Below are 21,350 nucleotides of genomic sequence, written 5' to 3' on the forward strand. Positions count from 1 at the left end.
TTTTTTGTTATCTTACTTGAGATGGTAAATCATAAGAAAACAATCGAGGAAGAAAGAGATTTTTTTCTATTAAAAAAAAATCTTGCAGAATACTCCTGGCATTAGTAACCCAGTCTCCTGTACCTTCTTTATATTCTCTTGGTAGCAAATTGGTGATGCCATTTTTCAGGTTGAAAAAACAAAGATTAATTTCATTAAAGCAATAATTTATTAATTTTATTAAAGCAAAAAAAGATGAGCAGAGGGACCAGTGTCAACAGGATTTTAAATTAAAATATGAATTTCTGTTTAATACCCAGATAATGAGAACACTTAAATGCCCCATTTCCTTGATCATTTCAACTAATTTAGGCCCATCCCCATTAACAAAGGGGATTTCTGATCAGACTAGACCTCCTGTGGAAAATGTCTGTGTCATTCATAAGGGAGAGGGGCCTTTTGGAAGTATTTGTTCCTGAGCTGTACACCTACCTGATGACACTGCCAGTTAATTAAGTGACAGCTGAAGCGCACAGACTCTGGAGACAGACTGCAGGGTTCGAATCCATTCACTGTGTGACCTTGGGCAAGTAATTTCTCTGAGCCTCCATTTTATCATCTGAAATATGGGTATGATTATAGTACCTACCTCACTTGTGATGGTTACTCTGAGGAGTCCATGAGTTAATGCATGTAAACCAAGAGCAGTGCTTGGCACATAGCAGGCCAATAAATGTTTTCTATTACTGTTGTTTGTTCATGCCTTCGATAAAGACTTTTTGAGTATCTACTACGTTCCAGATACTGTGCAGAGTGCTGAAGACACAAAAATGAATAACAGTTGTCAGTGAGATCTCAGATTTGTAGAAGAAGCAGACAAACAGACCACAGTTTAAACTCAATGTGAAAAGGTCTATGGGGACCTAAAAGAGAACTTAACCAGGTTAGGGGAGTCCTGTGGGCTTACCAATCCATCAACTAAACATGGTCCTTTTTTCATAATGCATTTACAATACTGAGGGGCAGCATGGGGGAAGAATCTGAGCTCGAGTAGTGGCAGTGCAATTAAATAGTTGTATGATTCAAAGCCAGTCACCCAATTCCTTTGGCCTCAGTTGTTTTCTTATTGTAAAATTATAGTGTTGAACTAGTCATGTGCTGAAGCCCTTTGGCATTGGCTCATGACAGCCAATTGTGTGCATCTCTTCCCAACTCATGTTCAGTGACCTCATCTCAGTATCTTGAAATCAGCCATAGTGGGAGTATTTATGTCATAGAAATAGGCTAGCACTACAAATCGGGGCTTTTTTTTCTCCCCTGAAGTGACGGTTATTATTTACAAGAATACTCCTGGGTTGAACTAATGAACTCCTAAGTATTTTCCAACTAATGATTTTCAACTCTGAGATGGTTTTCTACAATTATAATCTATTGCCATTGAGTTGGCTTTCTTTTTTCCATCTATATAATTTGCCTGATTGAGTTGTGAGAGCAATTTTAATATTTATATTTGTAGCGACTCCAGAAATACTTTCAGTTTTCATACATTTTTATCTTGATAATTTATTCCTGTGATTTGCCTGGGTTAGGCTTTCAATATAGTATGTCTTTTTTAACAGTTTTTTTTTTCTTTCTTTCTGAAATAGTGCTGGCCATTTAACCAACTTTGAGTTCCCTACTAAAAGGAACACGTAAAGATGATTCAAACAGGCTGACTAATTCATTCTCTTAAAATTTTGTGCACATAGCAGGTGAAACTGAATCATCCATAAAACATTTATTTCTTTTCAGTTGATAGTTAAGATAATTTCACTGGCAAAACATTTCCTGGGAGTGATTATATCAATGGCACCTTGGTCATTAAACTACTGGTATTAGGAGTATTTCCTATAAAAAGGGCTGCTCTGTTAGATATAAGTATCAGCTCAACCTAACCTTAAGACCAGTTACTCAACTCTGTCTGCCATCTATCTATCTGCCTCTAGTTTTCTCACTAAATTAGCTTATATTGGTCCTTTTTTATCCCTTAGGAAATCTAGTAATACATTCTCTAAGAATTTATTGAGTAGCTATCTATGCCTATCTTTGCTGCTACTGTCATCATCGCTGTCCTCATTATCAACAAAAAACCTGTCACAAAGCATCTGTGTGTGTTGTATTCAAGTACCGATTCCTCAGAAAAAAACACAACAGGTAGTGGAATACATTTTATAAGAGAGAGACTTTCCAAACTTTGATATAGTTGCTTTCTTTACAAATTAATTTTCTTAGAAATCATTATATTTCATAACTATACAGATAGTACTTTATAGTTTATAACACACTGTCAATTATATCATCTCTTCTAATTGGCATGATTGCTTTGAAGGTAAGCATTATTCCCATGTTTAGATGACAAAACTGAAACTCAATAACAATGAAATATTATCTAGAATGTGATAAACATGTAATCTAGTTCTTCTGAATGTATTTCTAATTTTTTAAAAGTATGATACTTACTTGAATTGTTTCAAATTATTTATATTTCCTGGAAAATGTTTTTATTCAAAAGGCAAATTTTAGTAAACATTTGTTTTTACCTGCCAAGCTGCCACTGTCTCTACTGCTGGCAACTCTTCTGAAAACTCTCCCCTTCCTATCTTATGGGTGAGCTTGCAGACCAGGCTAGCCTTTCGATGAACTCTAGTCCTTTAAACCACAGGTTGGTCTGGGGTGAGCATGTGACCAAAGCAAGGCCAATCAGAATCTTTTAGGGGATTCAATATAGATACTGTGAGAAGATCTCTCTCCTTTAAAGATCACACAAACCAAAACTGATGTTTTAACTTGGAGTGTCTGATGACCATCTTTGCCACTATGTGGAGAAAGCCTGCCTGAGCATGACACTGACCCAAGGAGAAGATCCCAGACATGGAGAAAGGCAGGCTACTGATGTTATTGCTTGAGCATCTGTATCCACTGCATTTCAAGCTAATGGGAAAGAGTTAAATTTTTTCTTTCCTCTTTTTTTTTTTAATCAGCAGTTTCACTGTGATTCGTTTATTCCTTGCTCCTAAAAAAAATCCTGACTAAACAATGCCTACTTGAAAATACTACAAATCTATGAATTCAAACACAAAGTCAAATACATAAGCAACTTTATGTATTCAAGTAATTAGAAAAAGATGATTTCTTTATTTACTTGAAGAATTTAAATATTTCACTTTGCATTTCGACAAATCTATTAGTTAAAATTTCTGAGGTGGTGTACTAGCTTTTTTCTGCTATATAATTTCAAATTCTTCTACAATATTTACTTAACATAATCTCGGCATAGAAATAATGTATCAGTGAAGTCAAGATATGAAAATTAGAAAACATTTTAATCCTGCTTTTAAGTGTATAAAAGGGATTTATGATAATGGAATATGGCCGAGGTCCCATATTAAGGAAATTACAGTCATAAAAACAGTCACAGCTAAATCTCCAGGAAGATTTGCCAGAATGAAATCCTAAGGCAAATTCTTAGCCTTCTCTCTATATACATTATTTCCATTAACTTTAAAAGTAGGCCCATAAAAACAAAGGAAAGAAGATTCCAATAGATTTCTGATGTCATTTAAAATACTGCATTTATACACTCACTGCTTATGAAGCCATATTATGTCACATAATATTAACCAAATATTTGTGAACACCCATTGTATACCATGTCCTTGTCTAGATACTGAGAGTTTCTACCCTCAAAATTGTACAGTCTGTGAATTTGAACCAAATGCTTAAAATTGAAATGTGTAACCTAAATTGAAAAGTGAATGAATCTACTGGGCTGTCAAGAAAGCTTGGTTAAAAAATTGATTCTTATTCCTTTAGATTTAATATTTAGTGTTATGATCATCAAAAAGCCTAAACTAACTTTAGAAAGATAAAACAATATGCCATGTCAAAAATCTCTTCTAATGTCGCCAGACATTACCTTGACAATGATTTCTAACATTAGTTGAAAGAATGAAGAAATCATCAGGATTTTTTAGCTCAACTGCTCTTTTATATAACTACATTGAAATGATCCATAACACCCATGAGTCAATCCTACGTCTAATATTTACAGACTAGTTTGCTTGACAACATTCTTCACAATAGCTCATAAAACCTCTGGAGAAGAGTTGGGGTATGGCAGAGAGAGTACACAGAGAGTATACGCTTCTGTGTCAGACAGACCTTGACGTGATGTGAATTTGGGCTTTACCATTTACATACCTTCTGACTCTGAATGTCTATTTCTTCATTTAAAACATGGGGATAATAGTACACATCTTGTGGGTTGGTCATTAGGGTAAGAGATAAATTATGAGAGGTACTGGCATTAGCTTATGTCACAAACACTGGCTTCAATAAATGCAGCTACTATGCTTATCATCCTAAGTTGTGTTTTAGCCAGTTTTTGCCTGCCCTTGTCAAAAATGAGGATCTTGGCACAGTCCACTGGGTGAGCCCGCTCCAAATACTTGGTGAGTGTTTCACCACCTTAGTCCTCTCATCTACAGATTAAATAGTGTTATTTCTTATTTTCCCACCCTTTGGCTATCCTGTGGTTTTCATTAAACCTGTTTCAAGTTCTTGAAGTTCTTCTAAAGTTGTCCTCCAAGAAAAAGGCCATGGAAAGGGCCTTCTATATTTAGGTAGAACAAATAAGTAACCATTACTTTGTCTCTTTAGAGAAGAGTAAACTCATATTCCCACTGAGGTTTAGCAAATAAAGATATAGGAAGCCCAGTTAAATTTGAATTTTAGATAAACAATGAATAATTTTTCTTAGTATAAATATGTCCCATGAATGTATTTTATATGACAATCCTAGTTGTAAGCAAATGGAGAAAAACAAAGTAACAATCACTCTTTTTACTAACAGGACTCTGAAAAGATTTTGGCTGAACCTAATTATCTTATGGAGTAGTACAATATTTTTAAGCTTTTTGTAGCACACACGTTGCAAAACTGCATATAATTTTATTGTTATTTTGTTGTTGTGTGTCTAAATCATGCTATTTTCAAAATGATTATCATGGTAACCCATTCCTAACAGGTGGTTTTAATTACCATGTGAAGGTATAACTGTGTGAATGGGAGTAAAGATACTTTTCTTTTTTTACTAAAAATCAAAGACTGTGTGCTTGTGGGAAAAAGTTGTACTGTATACGGCAGCTTGTCACTGACATGAAATTTCTGAAACAGAAAAAATATTCCTGGATGGATTTGCATTATTTATAATAAGCAAGCTTATTAAAAATTGAAATATAGGTGGCAAAGGAAGAAAAGTTAAATATGGTACCAGAATAATTTTCATGTGTTATAATATTTCCAGGAGCTCCTCTAAACACTGATTCTTGATTATGATTATTACACAAATATTGTTTCTGCAAATGAGACCTAAATTGTACTTTTATTCAGAAGCTTATCCAATATTGCATCCCTTCTTCCAATAAACATTTTAAAAGTTGAAAATGACTGAATTATAGCACAAGAAAAAGCCAACTATGCATTTGCTAGTTGTAACATATGATTGTGATCACTGTCCAACTTGGATGTATTAAGAGTAAAGATAAAAAGAATAGAATCCCATTGTATTCTCAAGATTATTCCTCATACATTCATAATCTGTTAGTAAACATCTTTGTCCTTTTAAGAATGGCTAAAGGTATTCAACTTCTGGGAAAGACTAAATGGACATTTGTTTTATCATTGCAGATATTGTAAAAAGTCCTACTCAGAAAATATATTACATTGCCAGAGTCCTGACTGATGGACAGGCTTTTGTCCCATTAATAAGGTGTCAGTCAGACAAGAATGTTTCACTGCCCTTGAAAATGTGCAGTGAACTTTCAATGTTACGAAAGTGCTGAAATGCTTGAAATCCTATAAAACCATTTAAAAATATTTTTCAGCCTAATGGATAGATATAATTTTATAGAAATGCAACCAGATTTTGTACAATTAGTCCAGGAACACTAAACAACATGAATCCACAAATAACATTTGAGAAATATCTTTCTAAGTATGTAAGTTAAAATAAGCCTAGCAACCTTTTCCAGTTGCATTCAAATACAGGGTCTGAATAGGTTAAACTTGACTGGAACTGTCAGAATGTGAACCACTGAAAGGAGACAGGTTGGAGAGGAAACTGGTACATTACTCATTAATGAATCAGATATTTCCCTCCCTCCATGTCCTCAGCATAAGTCATGGTAAATTCCAAGTGGGGGAGACTGTGTTCAGGACTGGGTTTACATAACTGATCAATCTCCTATCATGTTACCTAAAGCAGAAATCAAACGGCTGTAGAAGAATGCTGACGGTGAGTGGACCCCATTCTTGTCACGGTGGCTGTCATGTAAAGACAAATCAACATCCAGGGAAAGAGGGGCAAAGGGGAGAGGCGTGAAGGTTCCATAGGCCAGGCCCTGACCCTGACCCTGAAATACGGAGTGGTCAGATGAGGTGGGTGTTCCCTGTAACACGACTTTCCCTTAGTTCTTAGGGTATGTCTGAAAAGTTCCTGAGAACTTTTCTTGGAAATCGAAGTTAGCAAGTAGACTCTCTGGCAGTGGAATAAACGAGGACCTTCAAAGTGAATTTTGTCAGTATGTGACATTATCTTTTTCAGGTAAAGGAGAAAAAAAAAACTTTTAGAAATCATGAAAATACTCTGAATGGAAGGAAAAGCCAAACCAAGCCATGTTTTTGCATAAATGTGGATTCCTTAGGTGAACATAATGCAATTCTAACAGTGTTGGGAGAAAAATTAAAAGCATATAAATATCACTATGTTGATATCAATAGTAATCAGAGGATAAAGAACCAAACAAAACTTTCTATAAAAATCTTAAATACTTTTAAATGAACAGAGAATGCCAAACAAAGCTCTCCTCATAAAAATAGAACAGTGCAGAAAACTAAGTATATAAGTACAGAATCAAATTTCTAAAACTCAGTAAACACTCTGGATCTTTGAAAAATCAATAAACAAAAAGATTAGCACACTTCAAAAACAACTGTGCTCAGGATTGCTTTAACTAATCAATTCAAGGAAAAATAATTCAGGCAGTCGTGTGTTTGTGTGTAGAGGCAATATGTGTTTGAGAGAACGAGACAGAAACAAAAGAGAGAAGAGAAGGTAAGACATTTAAAAAAATAACTTTCCAACCATATAGGTGTTGCCCACTGACTGGCAGCCCCAGCCTCCTGTCCCACTGTACTCCAGGTGGTTCTGTAAAGATGGACACACATGCCTGGAGAAGCACAGAGGGAAGAAAGCTAACTTTGGCAGATGGAGTCAGGGCCAAGGAGTATTTCAAAGTGGAGATATTGCTTGAGCTGGGACTTGCAGGACAAGTTGAAGTTGCTCAGGCACAGCTGAGGCAGGGGACAAACACTTTGGACAGAAGACTCACACACAGACACTTCAGGAAGAATGTGCATGGCTGTTCAGGAAGCTGTAACTAGGATAGAAACGGTGAGGGCTGGGTGTGGATGAAGTTGGAAGGTTCGGCTGGGGCCACATCACAACAAGCTGGATGGATATGTCCTGCTGAGTGGTCTGCACTTCACCTGGAGTGGTGAGTCACTGGGAGGTTTTAAGCAGGAGAGGGAAATCGGCATACTTTATATATTCGACAATTTTGTGACTGTGTAGAAAGTGGATTGGAGTAGGAAGGAGCTAGATGCCAGAAGACATACAGAAGGTCACTGCATCTGTCCAGGCAGTAGGGGATGACGATTAAGAACAGAGTGACTCTCAGATCTGTATCTTCATTTCATTGCCTCCAGAGTCCAGCAATCCATCTCTTAAGCATCAGTTTTGTATGTCCAACAGCTATTTAAGACTAAATTTGACATGTGTATATTGAGGCCCTGCCATGTGTGAGTTGCCTGGGGTACATCAGTAAACAAAACCAACATTCCTGCTCTTGTAGAACTTACTTTCTAGCAGGTAGATCCAGACAACAAATAATTCATATAATAATTAAGTAGATCATGTAATGTATTAGAAGCCGATGAGTTTTACGGAAAAAAAGAGCAGGGTTGGAGGATCAGGCATATCCAGAGGGAAGGTGGTGGGAGAGGATTTCTGCTTTGAAAAACTGGAAAGATGACTTTCGAGAGGGTTAAAGGAGGAGAGGACTTAGCCATCTGAGATGAGAAAAGGGATTTCTTGGCAGAGACAAGAAGGACCAAACCGAGAGCCTGCCTGGTGTTTGAGGCACAGCGAAGGGGCCAGTAAGCTTGGAACTTGGTGATGGGAAGATGAGGTCAGAGGACAAAGAATCAGAACGTGTAGGGCCTGTAGGCCACTGCGAGGCTTAGGCTTTTATTGGAGTGACATATGGAGACACTTCAGGGTGTTGAGCAAGTGATTATGATTGAACGGCATCACCTCGACAGTGTGAGGGAAAGACTGCTGGTGGCAGGGGGGTGGGACAGGGCAAAGATGGAGAAGTGAGACCAATTTGGAGGCTGCTGAAGTAGTCCAGGTGAGTGATGGTGGTGGCCTGGGGCAGAAGGAAAAGGTGAATGATAAGAGGTGGCTGAATTCTGGTTATGTTTTCAAGACAGAGCTAACAGGATTTACTGATAGTTTTAAATACAAGGTGTATGAGGAACAAAGGAGTCATGAATACTCCAAGGATTTTGGCTTTTTTTTAAAGGGAAAACGGCTTTACTAGTTATTGACATGGACAAATTGGTGAGTGAAGCAAGTTTGGTAGGGATATGAGACTATCAGGAGTTTTGCTCATGTTTGAGGTAGTTTTTAGAAGCTGTTGAGTAAGCAGTTGGCTATTTGAGTCCTGAAGTTAAGGAGAAAAGTCTAGATATTTAAAGTAGAAGGTTGTCTGTATATCAATGGTATGAAAAGCTTTGAGACTTGATGAGAACACCAAATAAAGGGGTGTAGAGAACGGAGAGAGGAGGGGTACACACTGGAGCACATCAAAGCTAGTAGGCTGGGGAGGTGGTGAATGAGATGGAGGCTAAGAAGGAGCAGTCACATATCCTTTTGACACTTTCATCTATTCCCATTAAACTTGCTTTCCCACTCTGCATCCTAGTCTAGTGCCTAACATTTCCCACCTTTACAGTACATCATCCTTAACTCACACTTGCAGATGTTCTGAATATGTCCATCAGCTTCCATCACGACTGCCACTTATAATTCAGGGCGGTGTCACTTCTTGCCTAGATTACTACAACGGCTTCCTATCTGGTCTTCCTTCACTATTCTTGCTTCTGATCATCTGTTCCCCAATACTAGAGATATCTTTCTAAAATGACAGTCTGATTAGGTCATCTTTCTGCTTAAAAACAATTCAATTCCTTAGCACAGCTTAAAAGCCATACATGACTTGGCTTCTGCCTAACTCTCCAGCCTTGCCTCTTGCCATCATCTCCCTAGAAATCTAGGCTGTAGCCTCTCTGCTCTTCTTTGAGCTGCTGAAGCGAGCCATGTGCTCTCTCACTCTGGGTCTCAGTACATGTGGATTCCTCTTTACGGAACACTCTTGCAGTCATCTTCATCTGGTTAAAACTTTCTCTTCAAGTTTCACTTTAGGGAACACTTCTTTTAGGAAGCCTTCTCCAGTGCCTCTCTTATCAGGCACTGGAGAAGGCTTCCTAAAAGAAGTGTTCTCTAATATATCGCCATATATAACATCATATATCAGACGTTATCCTGTTGGGTTGTAATTTACTTATCTGTATTTCCCACTAGACTGTAAGTTGTTTTCAGCCCTTAGCATAGTGCAATCATATGACACTTTATAAAAATTTGTTGAAGAATGGATGGATAATGGAATGAATTAATACATGAAAGAATAATCCTGAACAAAGACTTTGAAGGTATGGATATGACAGGAAAGAAAGGACAAAATTAGAAAGATATTAATGAGATAAAGTTTGTATGACATAATTCGACATGGATTTTGATTATAAGGCAGACTGGGAAGGCAAGGATGGATGTTAACGAAAATAGGCAAAGAAAAATTTTGAAGCAAAAATGATAGATCCATTTATAACTGAGGTATCTGTTGGTTATTCAAGTGGAGATGTTTACAAGACAGTTAATAACACTGGCACAGTGGTCTAGAGTAAGGAGAGAGTCAGAAATAGTGATCTGTGAACAACTGGCCCCTCAGTGTATTCGAAGTCATAGAAATAAGTGAGACCACCCATGGGTATGTTCAGTAAGTAGGAAGAAGGGACCCAAATGGAACCCTAAAGACCAGAATCTAACCTTTATATTCTAAAGAGAAAAAATTTGAGTGGTATTTCAGAAACTTAAGGGGAAATTTCAAAAAGGGAAGCGCAAGATATACAGTATCAAATTTCAGAGGAGTCAAGTGGGATAAAAACAAAAGTATCAGTCATATTTGGCGATGAGTAAATTACTAGCGATTACAGGGAGAACACTTTCTTGGGAGTGTGGAACAGACTGCTTGAGTTGAATGAGTTAAGGAATGAATTGGAGTAGAAAAAATGAGTTCGAAATTTATTTTCAAGAATCCTTTACTTAAAGGATAAGGCAGAAATAGCAGTGAGTATTTAAGGTAACTGTGTATTAAGGACCCTATCAGAATATTGGACATATGTGTTTTCTTTTTCTCTAGAAGAAGAGATTGAGTAAGGGATGAATGAAAAAAAAAGATGAGGGAGACTTTAAAAGATGGGAAGCATTGGTAGGATAGATGTAGCAAAGTGCTTGAAGATGTGCGAAAGAGTGGGATCAAGACCACAGGTTGAAAAGACCATTTCATCATTTGAGACAGAAGCAGTGAGGTAATAATAGGTGACAAGGAGACTTGTCTCTTCTGCTTACTCTCTAAATTATAAGAATATGTTATGCTGAAAATAAGGGGACCCAAAGAGATTCAAGAGCTTGAGAGGATGGTAAAAGTTTGCAAGCATTGTAATGAGCAGAGGGAAAATGGAGAATGACCAAAACAAGAATACAAGTTTTATTGAGGTAAAACTCATCCAAATGCCCAATCTCATTGAGTGCCTAAGCAGTCGACAAAGTAGATTTGGGAATTAAATGGTTCCATAATCATGACCTCTGTAGTAAATTCCTTGGAATGTTTATATAATGCAACAGATTTATAAGTCTTTAATAAGAGAAAATACCAGCATTTGATTGTTTTTATTTCAAAACCAGTTTTATTGAAATCTACAAGGAATAACTTCAGGGAAAAGAAAAACATTGAAACAGATACTCTGCTCTCTTTTCAATAAAACCAACAGTCTAAAGATGCTAAACAAATGAATCAGATATAATGATCATCTAACTATGAAAATTAAAACCCATTTAGGAATTGTGAGGGAGTCCTGATCTCAAATACCAGTCTAGTTAGTCATTCAGAATCTTTAATAACATTTGGAAAGTAATTAATCAACTTATGACACAGATTCAAAGGCTGTCACCTTTCATTCTTGTTAATGAAACTGTCTGGGGTTTTATCTGCACTTTTCTGGGGATTTAAAGAACACATTTTATTTTTGTAAGCTCTTTGAAGACCAGAAGAATGTTTAAAATCACTGGACCTTGACGTACAGATTTCACCGAACAATCCAAGTATGTGTTAGTGACATTGAAATAAAATTTAGAAGTATCTTAATTCTGACATGACAGAAAGTGAATTTTTGAAAAGTCTAAAATGCATATTCATTTCTGTCAGGAGGAAGCTTTTTTTCTGTCAACAAACTGTTTTGGCTGCTTCTTTATATAATTCAGTAGAACTTAAAATATTTATTGTACTATTTTACACTCAATTTAAAAAAATCAAACAGCTAGGGTAATATTTTAAGCTCAGAGGTTTACATAGGCCCTAAACGATTCCAGTCTCTTTGTCTTAACTAGATAGTAGTCAGACTAAGAGCTCACTTTGGACAGTATAGCCATCAGTAGGAGCTAGAGGGCTTCTGCCAGAATGTGAGGCCAGAGTCGGATGACAGCTGCTCACCTAAGACTCTTAGAAGAGCAAAAAGACAAAAAGTGAAGGCAGGCCCTGATATGAGCTTTCTTCAAATCTTCAGACCACTGTATGAGTTCGTGTTTAGAATGTAACAAATACAATTCCTACGCACACTCCAGTGTGAACTCCGTATAATCGAGGCCCAAAGAAATGGCCTCAAGATAATATCCACAAGGAAAGCTAATATACATCCATAGCAGATGATATCCCAATGGAAAGTGATAGTGGGTACAGTTTTTAGGGATATAACTTTTGGTTCCAATAGTAACAGATACATTATAATGTACTAATATGCTAGAAAATTTTAGTCATGAAAATGGTGTAAAAACTTTTATAAATACATTTGGTTCTTCTTTTAATACTATGATTTCCTCTGAGAACATGGAATTTCATTTAGAGTATTTGTAAGTAGCTCAGAACAAAAGTTCTTCCTGCTTCTGCTATGTATTCCTGCTATTCTTGCTGGTAGCTGTAAGAGGGTAGTGTAGACTAAGAGGCCGGATTTAGGACTGGACAGATAATAGTCTAGCTTCTCTCAGAATCAAGCCACCTGTGACAGAGCTGGAGAAAGTTTAAACTTTGCTTATCATGTGCCCTACCACCTTCCTGTGAGCTTCCCTTGATTCCCTACTCAGTTTTGACCAATCTTTTTCCTATTTGTAAGGCAGCAGCCTGATTCCTAATGGGAAACTGTTCATGACTTCAAAGCATCCAAGCCCATGACCCTTCAGCATATCCACCCACCTCTTCTCTTCCTTAACTTCCTTAACTTCCTTAACTCTATCAAAACCTCCAGGTCTTCTCCTTCGTTATCTATTTTCTATATCTGTGGCATGAGAGTTATAACAAAAAAATTTCTTAAATTGAACATTTTCACAAATGTACAAATACAGAGGCATTTGACTGCTCATTTGTCAAATTGAGAGACCTTTTAATTGGAATTAAAATCATCTAAATGTGAATGTGTACAAACACATTAATATATGATTATTACTGATGCGCTAATCAACAACTGAAATAAAAATTAAGCATGTCAAAACTATATAAGTTACTCCTTATACAGTGCTATCTATAATTAAATTTCCTTTAACAAGTTTTAATGATGATATATGTATTCTGCAAACACTCAGGTTCACCTAAGAGAACTTCCATTTCAAGACCATAATAACACAAAATTCCTTTATCTTCCCACCAAGATACAAGAAACTGCCAAATTCTGATACCTCAATGTTGCACAGAAACAAGACACTTTGAATCAGGAAAGGCTTTCTGGGAACCAAATGTGATGAGTAGTTAGAAATTCACAACATGATATCAAAAACATCTCAATGTCCACTTTTCAGTACTATGTCTTCTAAATTCTACTTTCTTTTGGACAGAAGGAGTTGCTGTTTCCATAGCCATCAAAACTCTAATCGTGCATTTCAGCTGCACTTAAAGTTACATATTTGAGCCGAGTCCATATGGGAAGTCTAGTTACCAAAAAATAGACTCACAAACAGGAAATCTAACTACAGTAAGAAGGTGTTTTCCTCCACACAATAGAGTTTAAAAGATGTGTCATCTATGTAATTTGGAGCAAAACTCAACACCACTATTACTGTTGAGTATTCCTCTCCTTCCATGCTATATTATGACGACTTATGATTATAGCACTATGTTTTCTAAGCCTGTTTGAATTTGCTGCTCTTGCTTATAGATACTAATGAACTGCTCTTTTCTGTGCATAGCTTTCAATCAGCAAGCATGTCAAAGTGGGAGGAAGGATGGCAGAAACAGTAAAAGGGAAAAAAAATCAATTTTCAGAAAGCATATGGTAACAACTGAATACTTAATCAAATGAGCCTAGAAATTCCTTCCCATTTTCAGTTCTCTTTGCAAGGCAGTTGTTTCATGGTACAGAATGAATTTCAATAAATGTCATATATTTAGTTAGATGGTTTATTTTAAAAATTTGTGCAACCAGGTCACTGACTCAGAATAGATCTCATTCCAAGACATGACAGATGGATATTGACACTGAATAAAGACTAACATTAGCTGGAAGATTCTGGGCAGAAGAAAAAGTCATTCACTTAACATTCAACAATGTATTTACTGAGTACCTACTGTGTGCCAGGATAAAATTATAATAAACATTCGGACTTTATTTTATATTACAATAGAAGGAGCTGTGCCAAAATAATTTCCTTGGGGTTAGTAAAAATTATAACGAAGTACCACTGCTAAGTAAGGTCTTTAAAAGTCCTTACATTTTTCACATTGCATCAGAAGAACGCATTAGTGCTCATTCAAGCATCCACTCTACCATGGTTGCAGGATTTTAGACCTAACTCAGATTTTTGAAGATGATGTTTACTGACCCTTAATAAAAACCAACTTCCTATTTTTCTGGAACAAAAGGGTCTTACATGGTTTCAAAGATTTCTTAGACATCAAAGAGCTTAGAGAGACATACAGTTTATGGGTAATGATTTAGGATTTAGTGAATCAAAAACACATGGATTAAATTTCTTTTAAAAGACCCCTAGGTTTAAATTTTAAGAGCTAAAATGTTGGTCTAAACGCATGTTAGTCCTAAGCAAAGCCAAAATTTATTTTTAAAGATAGTTTGAGTTGTCTTATAGACCCAAAACTTGGCTAGGTTTTCCTTTCCCACATGATTAGGCCTCAAAGGAAGCAACCTGCTTTCTGCTAACCAAATTTACTCTACCTCTTTCTCTGACTTGTGAAAACTACATTGTTTCAAAGGTCTCCAGCTTTGAATGCTCTTCTTGATATTTTCAATAAAATATTAAAAACCCAAAACATCTCATGGTCTATCAAACAAATGGAGTACTTTTTAATTCCTCCAAGTAAATTGTTTTTTAATTTTAACTTACAACTTTAAAATTGGACTTGAGATTTTAGGTGCTGCCTCAGATTTTCAGCTATCGGGGAACACAAGACCATTTCAAAACAGGAAAAGGCTACTGATCGTAATATGTACACTGTTTCATGATATATTATTATATTTGCATTTAAAATAGTAGGAAGAAATACAGTACATAATCTTCCGTTCTAACACAATGGCCTTCCGGAAAGCCGCTAGCCTGGGCATTTCACTGAGTTTTTAGGATTAAAGGAAACAAGTTAGTGCACAACCTGTGAGCTTTTATTCCTTTGGAAAAATAGATTGCAACACTGCTCCGATGGCTTTTAAAGGGCACTGGAAACCAATGCAGTGTGCATTTTGAATTTCAATGGTAGAGAAATAACAACTAGTGAAGATCAGGCAGATCTAAAAAAACAAAACAAAACAAAGAAATTGCCAGTATTCCAAAGAGAGAGTTTATTCTGAATGAAAACTTGGAAATGAAATATAAAATCTGCATATAAAATTACGATGAATTTAAGTTTCAGAAAATGATTGCTTCTGTTTAAGAATGTAATTTCTAGATGACCCTTTAGAAATATACATAGCTTGATAGAGTGTGTGGGCTGATGAGTTCAGAAAAATATGTGCTAATATATGATGAATTATGAAATACCTTTTCTTTTTTTTATATTGCTAAGCTAATATTCCAGAGAGGAAAAAATGTGAGAATGTTAGAAGCTAAAAAACTTTGCAGAAGTGGTCTTGGGGATCCTTTGCCATGTATGCTGCTGAATTCAACAGCACCTGAAGGTCACAAAGGGGATCACTTGGCAAGTATAGTTGTGGCCAATGCTATAAACGGGACCACCAGGAAGCCAAATCTGGCCCACAGACAATTTGTCTCTCTAGCCGCATAGTTTTAAAGATGATGAGTCAACATTTTACTATTGAGAGATTTCTAGCTTCTTCTGAAAATTTGAGAGACAACACCACATGCGTGCATAGCACACACTGGGCTTCATGGCAACTCAGATGATGCCAAGCAGTGCTGCTCCCTCGTAGGTAGGGCTTTTTCTGAGCAGGTTGCTGGTCCCTGGTGAGAGGGTTAGTTTTACTCATTTAGGTTAGCTGTCTGCAAATCTTGATACAGGCTATAAAGCGTAAGGAGGAAGGGAAAAAAATGAAGAAAATCCAACACAGTGGTTTAACATTGGAAAGGGGTAAAGAAGGTGAGAGAGAAAAAGAAAAAGCACGCAGCAGACAGAAGCTGTGTACTATCAGCAACTGCCTCCTGTGCTGTCTACAAATTTATACTTCGGACAGGATTCATGACAAAGGCTATGGCTATTGCCCTTAACAAATCCCGTTGGGCTAGGCTCACAGTATGGAAAATAATAATAAAAAAAATTGTCCGAATGGAAGAATATCCCTGATCAAGGATGGGGTATAGAGATGGGACCAGGAGAATAAAGGAAAATACCAGGGGCCTCTTCTTCTATACCTCATAAACCAAGGGATATGGGCCACAACTTCACCTTCACTTTTGAGACTACAGTGAACTATGGCAGGCACTGTCCAGGTGCTTTCCATAAAAAACCAGGGACTCCATGTACAGCTGTGCAGGCTGTAGACTGCACGATTCCAAAGAAAATGAGAATGGCACTCCTTAGGAATGCAAAATAGAAGCCATGCTCCAGATATCTATGTGTGTTGTCTTCTCATCCCCTTCAGGTTCTAGCTCAGAGGCCACCTTTGAAGTGAAGACTTCTCTGACCCTACTACTGAATTTTTTAATCACCACCCCATCCCCTTATCCTTGACAGTACCTACTCCCCTTCACCACTTTATACTTCCTTATAGCTCTTATCAGCATCTCATATACAACACGTTTCATTTATGGATTTTATTTATTGTTTGCCTTCCTCAATACAGAACAGAGCGTCATCAGATCAGAGACTTGTCTATTTTATTCTCTGCTGCATTGCCAAAATCTAGAATTATGTCTGGTAAGTGCACAAGTTACCATGAATGACTAAATTCTCAACTGCATTCTTAGAGTACGGGAACTTAGCTTCCACTAGAACCTGTGATTCTCTGAACACACTTCCTAATTCCTCTGACCATATTTCATAATTATCCTTTGTTATATTTGGAGAAATACATTTTCAAATCCTATGGACCATTATATAATTTAATGGCTCATAAGCTCTTATATAATGTCTATGGGCCTTATAGTTACATAATTTATTACAGAAATTAAAAGCAACAAGAGTATCCTCCATAAACATATTTGCACAAATTCTCAGTCACAGAAGAAATACGTGTACCTGGGTATGTGATTAGCCAGTTAACTTTTTATTTTTTTAAATTTCACGGTGCTTATACCTCCTGTTACAAATGCCACATGTGTGATTTTTCTCCCAATTATGTTTTACAGCTTATAAAAACACTTTTTAATTTTGTCCTTTGAAAAGCAAAGTAGTCAGATTTTACTGGATGTTTTTATTGAAACAAATCCCAAAGGGAATATACTAAACTGTTAAACACAGCTGAAGAGATATCTGAGAATGCACTTTCTGATAGAAGGGTAGATTACAAAATTACTCACAACTCTTAATCTGATAATAGGAGAATGCCCCACACATATGAATGGGGCCTTTCTCAGTATGCTTTACTATAAAAAGAGAAAATGAGAAAAAGAGATCTGGAGAAAGAGGTGAGAAAAACCCCAGAGACTAGAACTGTATGTTCATCATTTATTACTAACCTAAGGATTCCAACCTATTTCTCAGTGGAAATACTTCACATAGTTAACTTTCATTGATGGCTGGGCAGGGGCTGTATAGTGCTGTCGAGACAGCACAAGGACTAGGCTTAAGCACAGTTTCATTGTCTATAATATGGTGAAATTAAGACATTGCCTATCTTGTAAGGTTGTGGTAGTATCTGAAACATGATATACTCTGATGCAGCTTGAAAACTTTAAGAGGTCTTTAAGTTCCAATCTTTTGAAAAAAAAATTCTATTTAATAGCAAATGAGATGATTTCTAACAATGTCATTCTTGTGTGGTATCTCCTTAATAATTATGGATCTTGGTTTCCTTTTATATGTATATTATTCATCTGTATATCTAGACTGTAAACTCCTCAAGGGCAGATATTTCATTTCTTCCTTTTTAAAAAATGTTCACCTATTACCAAACACATATGATGCTGTACATACAGTTCTTAGCTATTTTTGGTGAGGGAAATGTGGGCTTGGCAGCAACTCAGTGTCTGTTAAATCAAAGTGATGCTGAATTGACATTAGTCAGTATATCTATCATTTATTACTAAGAGGTGACTATTTATTTTGCACTGAGCAAAGAAGAAATTCTGTCCCGAGGGCTGAGTCAAAGACAATAGTTTCTACATACACCAGCTAGGTGTACTCCCTGGCACTTGAGTTTCTGCATAGTTTCTTCACTTAGGGCAGCATCTTTAGGAAATTCAGTATCCCATGAACAAAGACAGAAGCCCAAGAAAAATATTAGGGATAATGGAGGGAAAAAAAGCATAGATGGTTCTGGTGAGAGGCATTAAGCCTAATAACAGTGAAGAAGAAACCATGAAAATGGAGTGGAGAAATGGGGACACAAAAGGGCTTGGAAGCAGCTCTGACCACACTAAGGGAAGGGGGCTGAGATGGGAGGTGTTCTGAACGTGTAGAGAACTATATACTCATCGTGGTGTGTCATCATAGGCATTGGTGCAGCCACTAAGAGAAAACTGCCTGTCCTGAGAGGATATTAGCCTTTTTTGAGTTACTCAGTTTATTCGGAGATGACCACATTTGAGAAAAAGTTTATTTGAGGTTACTGTATATATTTGTTAAAAGAAAATTAGAAGAATACTATATTGGACTTTTTTTTTTAATAATAGCTGAGGAAATTGATTTCTGAAATGTATTTCTTAGTCTAATCCTCATTAAAACAAATTTTAAAAATTTAAGATTATAGTGAGACATATGCTTAGTCTTAAAATGAATTTGTAAGATAAGGGTATTTTTTCTGCTTAGAAAAGTGTTATTTTTCTTTTATTATAGGTTTAAAACTCATGAAAATACTAGTTATGACTAGTTATACTAGTTATATTGATTGGCTATGGCTAATTTTGTACCTCTTTATCATTCAGAAAAACCTCATCCACTAATTCTGAAGGCAGAGTGTACATTTAATGTAAACCCCTATTGCGATATAAGAACAAAGCAATCTTTGAAAAAGCAGTAGTCAGCAGACTATCTTCTATATGCCATAAATTCCATTATGTTAAAATCAAAATATATTTAGGTTAATAATTATAGACTCATGCACTGTTAAGTGTGAAACCTAAACAGCATTTTAAAAACACCAGTATATTTTATAGGCAATCAGACACATTTTTGGTACTACAGAAAATCCTTATGAGTGGTATAAATTTTACCTGTGTTATTCAGCAGTTCAAAAAGAATGAATGCTGAATACACCACATACAGTCTATGATTGGAACCAAAGCACCTCACTTTTGTTCCATTAAGGAAGTTTACATGTTAAAACAAAGCCCAATAAGCTTAGAGATGGAAAGCTATGTACCTGTAAATAATCCAAGCACCACTTACAGTTTACATAAAAGCATAATTTATGCTCCAGTAGCACAGAGAAACATGATGTACATCATTTTCAGATCACCTTCATGCGGAAAAATTTCATTAGTCAGCTATAATAGTTTGGCTATAAGGGAAAATAATGTTTTTCTGAATCCATTTGCATGGCAATGTGCATGTGTCTGGCTGATGGAAACCACAGAATAAACCTCCACCCAACTCTACAAAATGTGAGCAGTCTTCTTAATATTCAGGAGAAGGTCCAGATAGTCTACATTCTCTCCAATGTCAGTTTTTACAATCCTCTCATAATCATCGACCACTTTAACTTGGCAATTAAAGTATCCTGATTATTTTGCGTAAGAGAATGGACAATATTTCATTCTACCCCAGGGCTTCTTTGAACATAAAACTGTGATAAGGTAAAATACATTGGGCAACTATTCATGCATGAACCTCTGGAACCCTCTTCAACTGCCAAATTTGTAAATGGCTCTTTTGAAACATAAAAAGTATGAAATGCGAAACCATACTTTGGAGTAAACTCTGCATTGGCAATAGTCAGTGAAAATACTTTCATTGGTGCTTTAATTATTGGGTCAGTAACAGTACTAGCCAGCCTACCCAATCTCTGGTTATAATCTTTTTCATCTAATAAGACAGATGTCCTCCACAGAGCCCCAGCAAAGAGGTAAGGTACAACTGAAAATGATGGATCACAAGTCATGTGCATTTGCTAGAAAAGAATTCAGACCTTCACAGAAACACCTGTCTCTTGGAAGGCCCCCACGTAATACAGATAAAGCAGGGTTAGGAACAACGAAATTGGGTTCGAACCCTGCCAGCTGCCATCACCGTGGGACGAGGTGACCCAGTATTCTTTTTGTTAAGGACTGAGTCAGATCACAGCCTTGAAACTGGTCTGGCCATAAACAGTCATATATCACCCCCTATCTCAGAGCCCCTCTCTCCTGAGTCATACAGGTAGCCGTCAGAAGCGACCCCCTAAAATGAAAAGCCCCATTCTAGTTTCGACCTCTCCCCTGACCACATCACTTGAGTTTCTGAAGCCCCTAAACTGTCGCCTACCTCTCTGGTCTGGTCCTCTGGAACAGCAGTCGGGTCTCTTGCGGGAACAAAGAGAGCAGAAGCGCTGAGGCGAGGGGTGGAGTGCGGGATCTAAAGAGGGTTGTAGTTTTACCTTGCGGCGCCCAGGAATCGGCAGCGGCGAAGTCAGTAGCGCAGAGACCACCCGCGCACTCTGCGCCTCCCCCTAGCAAGTCAGCTGTCGTCCCGCATCTGGCTCGCGCCCTCCGCTGGGCTCTGCATCTGGTCACAAAGCACTCAGAGAGAGGCTCCGGGTCACCTGCGGCAGGGCCCAGCGAGCGTCCCGTCCGCTCGCCGGCGGCGCTCCCTCCGCCCCTTCCCACCCGCGCGCTGACCTGCCCGTGACTCAGCCGAGTATGGGCGCGCGCGGCCAGCGGCGGCCCGGGCGCGTCCAGGCGGGAGGCACGGCCCCGCGACGCGACCCAGGAGCTCGGCCTCCCGCCCGCCCCAGCACGTGTCCGCCTGTCGGGCGCGCTGTCCGTCCGCCTCGTCGGCGGGTCCAAAGACCGCTGAGATGAGGGCTGGCACCACCCAGAGGGGGAAATCGGTCCCCGCCCTTCCTGCCGCCCGCGCGCCGCGCCTGGCCCCGCGGGGGTCGCGTTTCCTCCCACCCCTCCCCCGCCCACGACAAGGTGAAACTTTGTAGGTGGAGAAGTTTTCTCGCCCTGGCTGCGCGCTCTCTCCTCCTCCAGCTCGGGCAGTTAGAAGTTAGCACAGCGGCAGATAAGCGGGACCGCGTCTCCCCCTCCTGGTGCTCGCGGGGCGAGCGTCACCGGGCGCGCA

At 37.9% G+C, this 21,350-nt stretch overlaps 1 protein-coding gene across 6 annotated transcripts in view; it reads right to left on the minus strand.

Moving 5' to 3' along the window:
* Positions 1-20,814, minus strand: part of MET (MET proto-oncogene, receptor tyrosine kinase) — a 111,802-nt gene extending 90,988 nt beyond the window's left edge. For 2 of the 6 annotated variants that reach the window (XM_039860999.1, XM_039861001.1), the window contains exons 1-2: positions 20,550-20,754; positions 629-795 (exon numbers count right to left, since the gene is read on the minus strand). The gene's annotated coding sequence lies outside the window, so the exon portion shown is untranslated. Of the gene's footprint in view, positions 1-628; positions 796-20,549 lie in introns of all 6 variants that reach the window. The other 4 variants (XM_039861004.1, XM_039860998.1, XM_039861002.1 and 1 more) reach the window with 3 other exon arrangements.
* Positions 20,815-21,350: the final 536 nt, after the last annotated feature.

Source organism: Pteropus medius, unplaced genomic scaffold (assembly GCF_902729225.1).
Source record: "Pteropus medius unplaced genomic scaffold, Ma_sr-lr_union100, whole genome shotgun sequence".
Lineage (NCBI taxonomy): Eukaryota > Metazoa > Chordata > Mammalia > Chiroptera > Pteropodidae > Pteropus > Pteropus medius.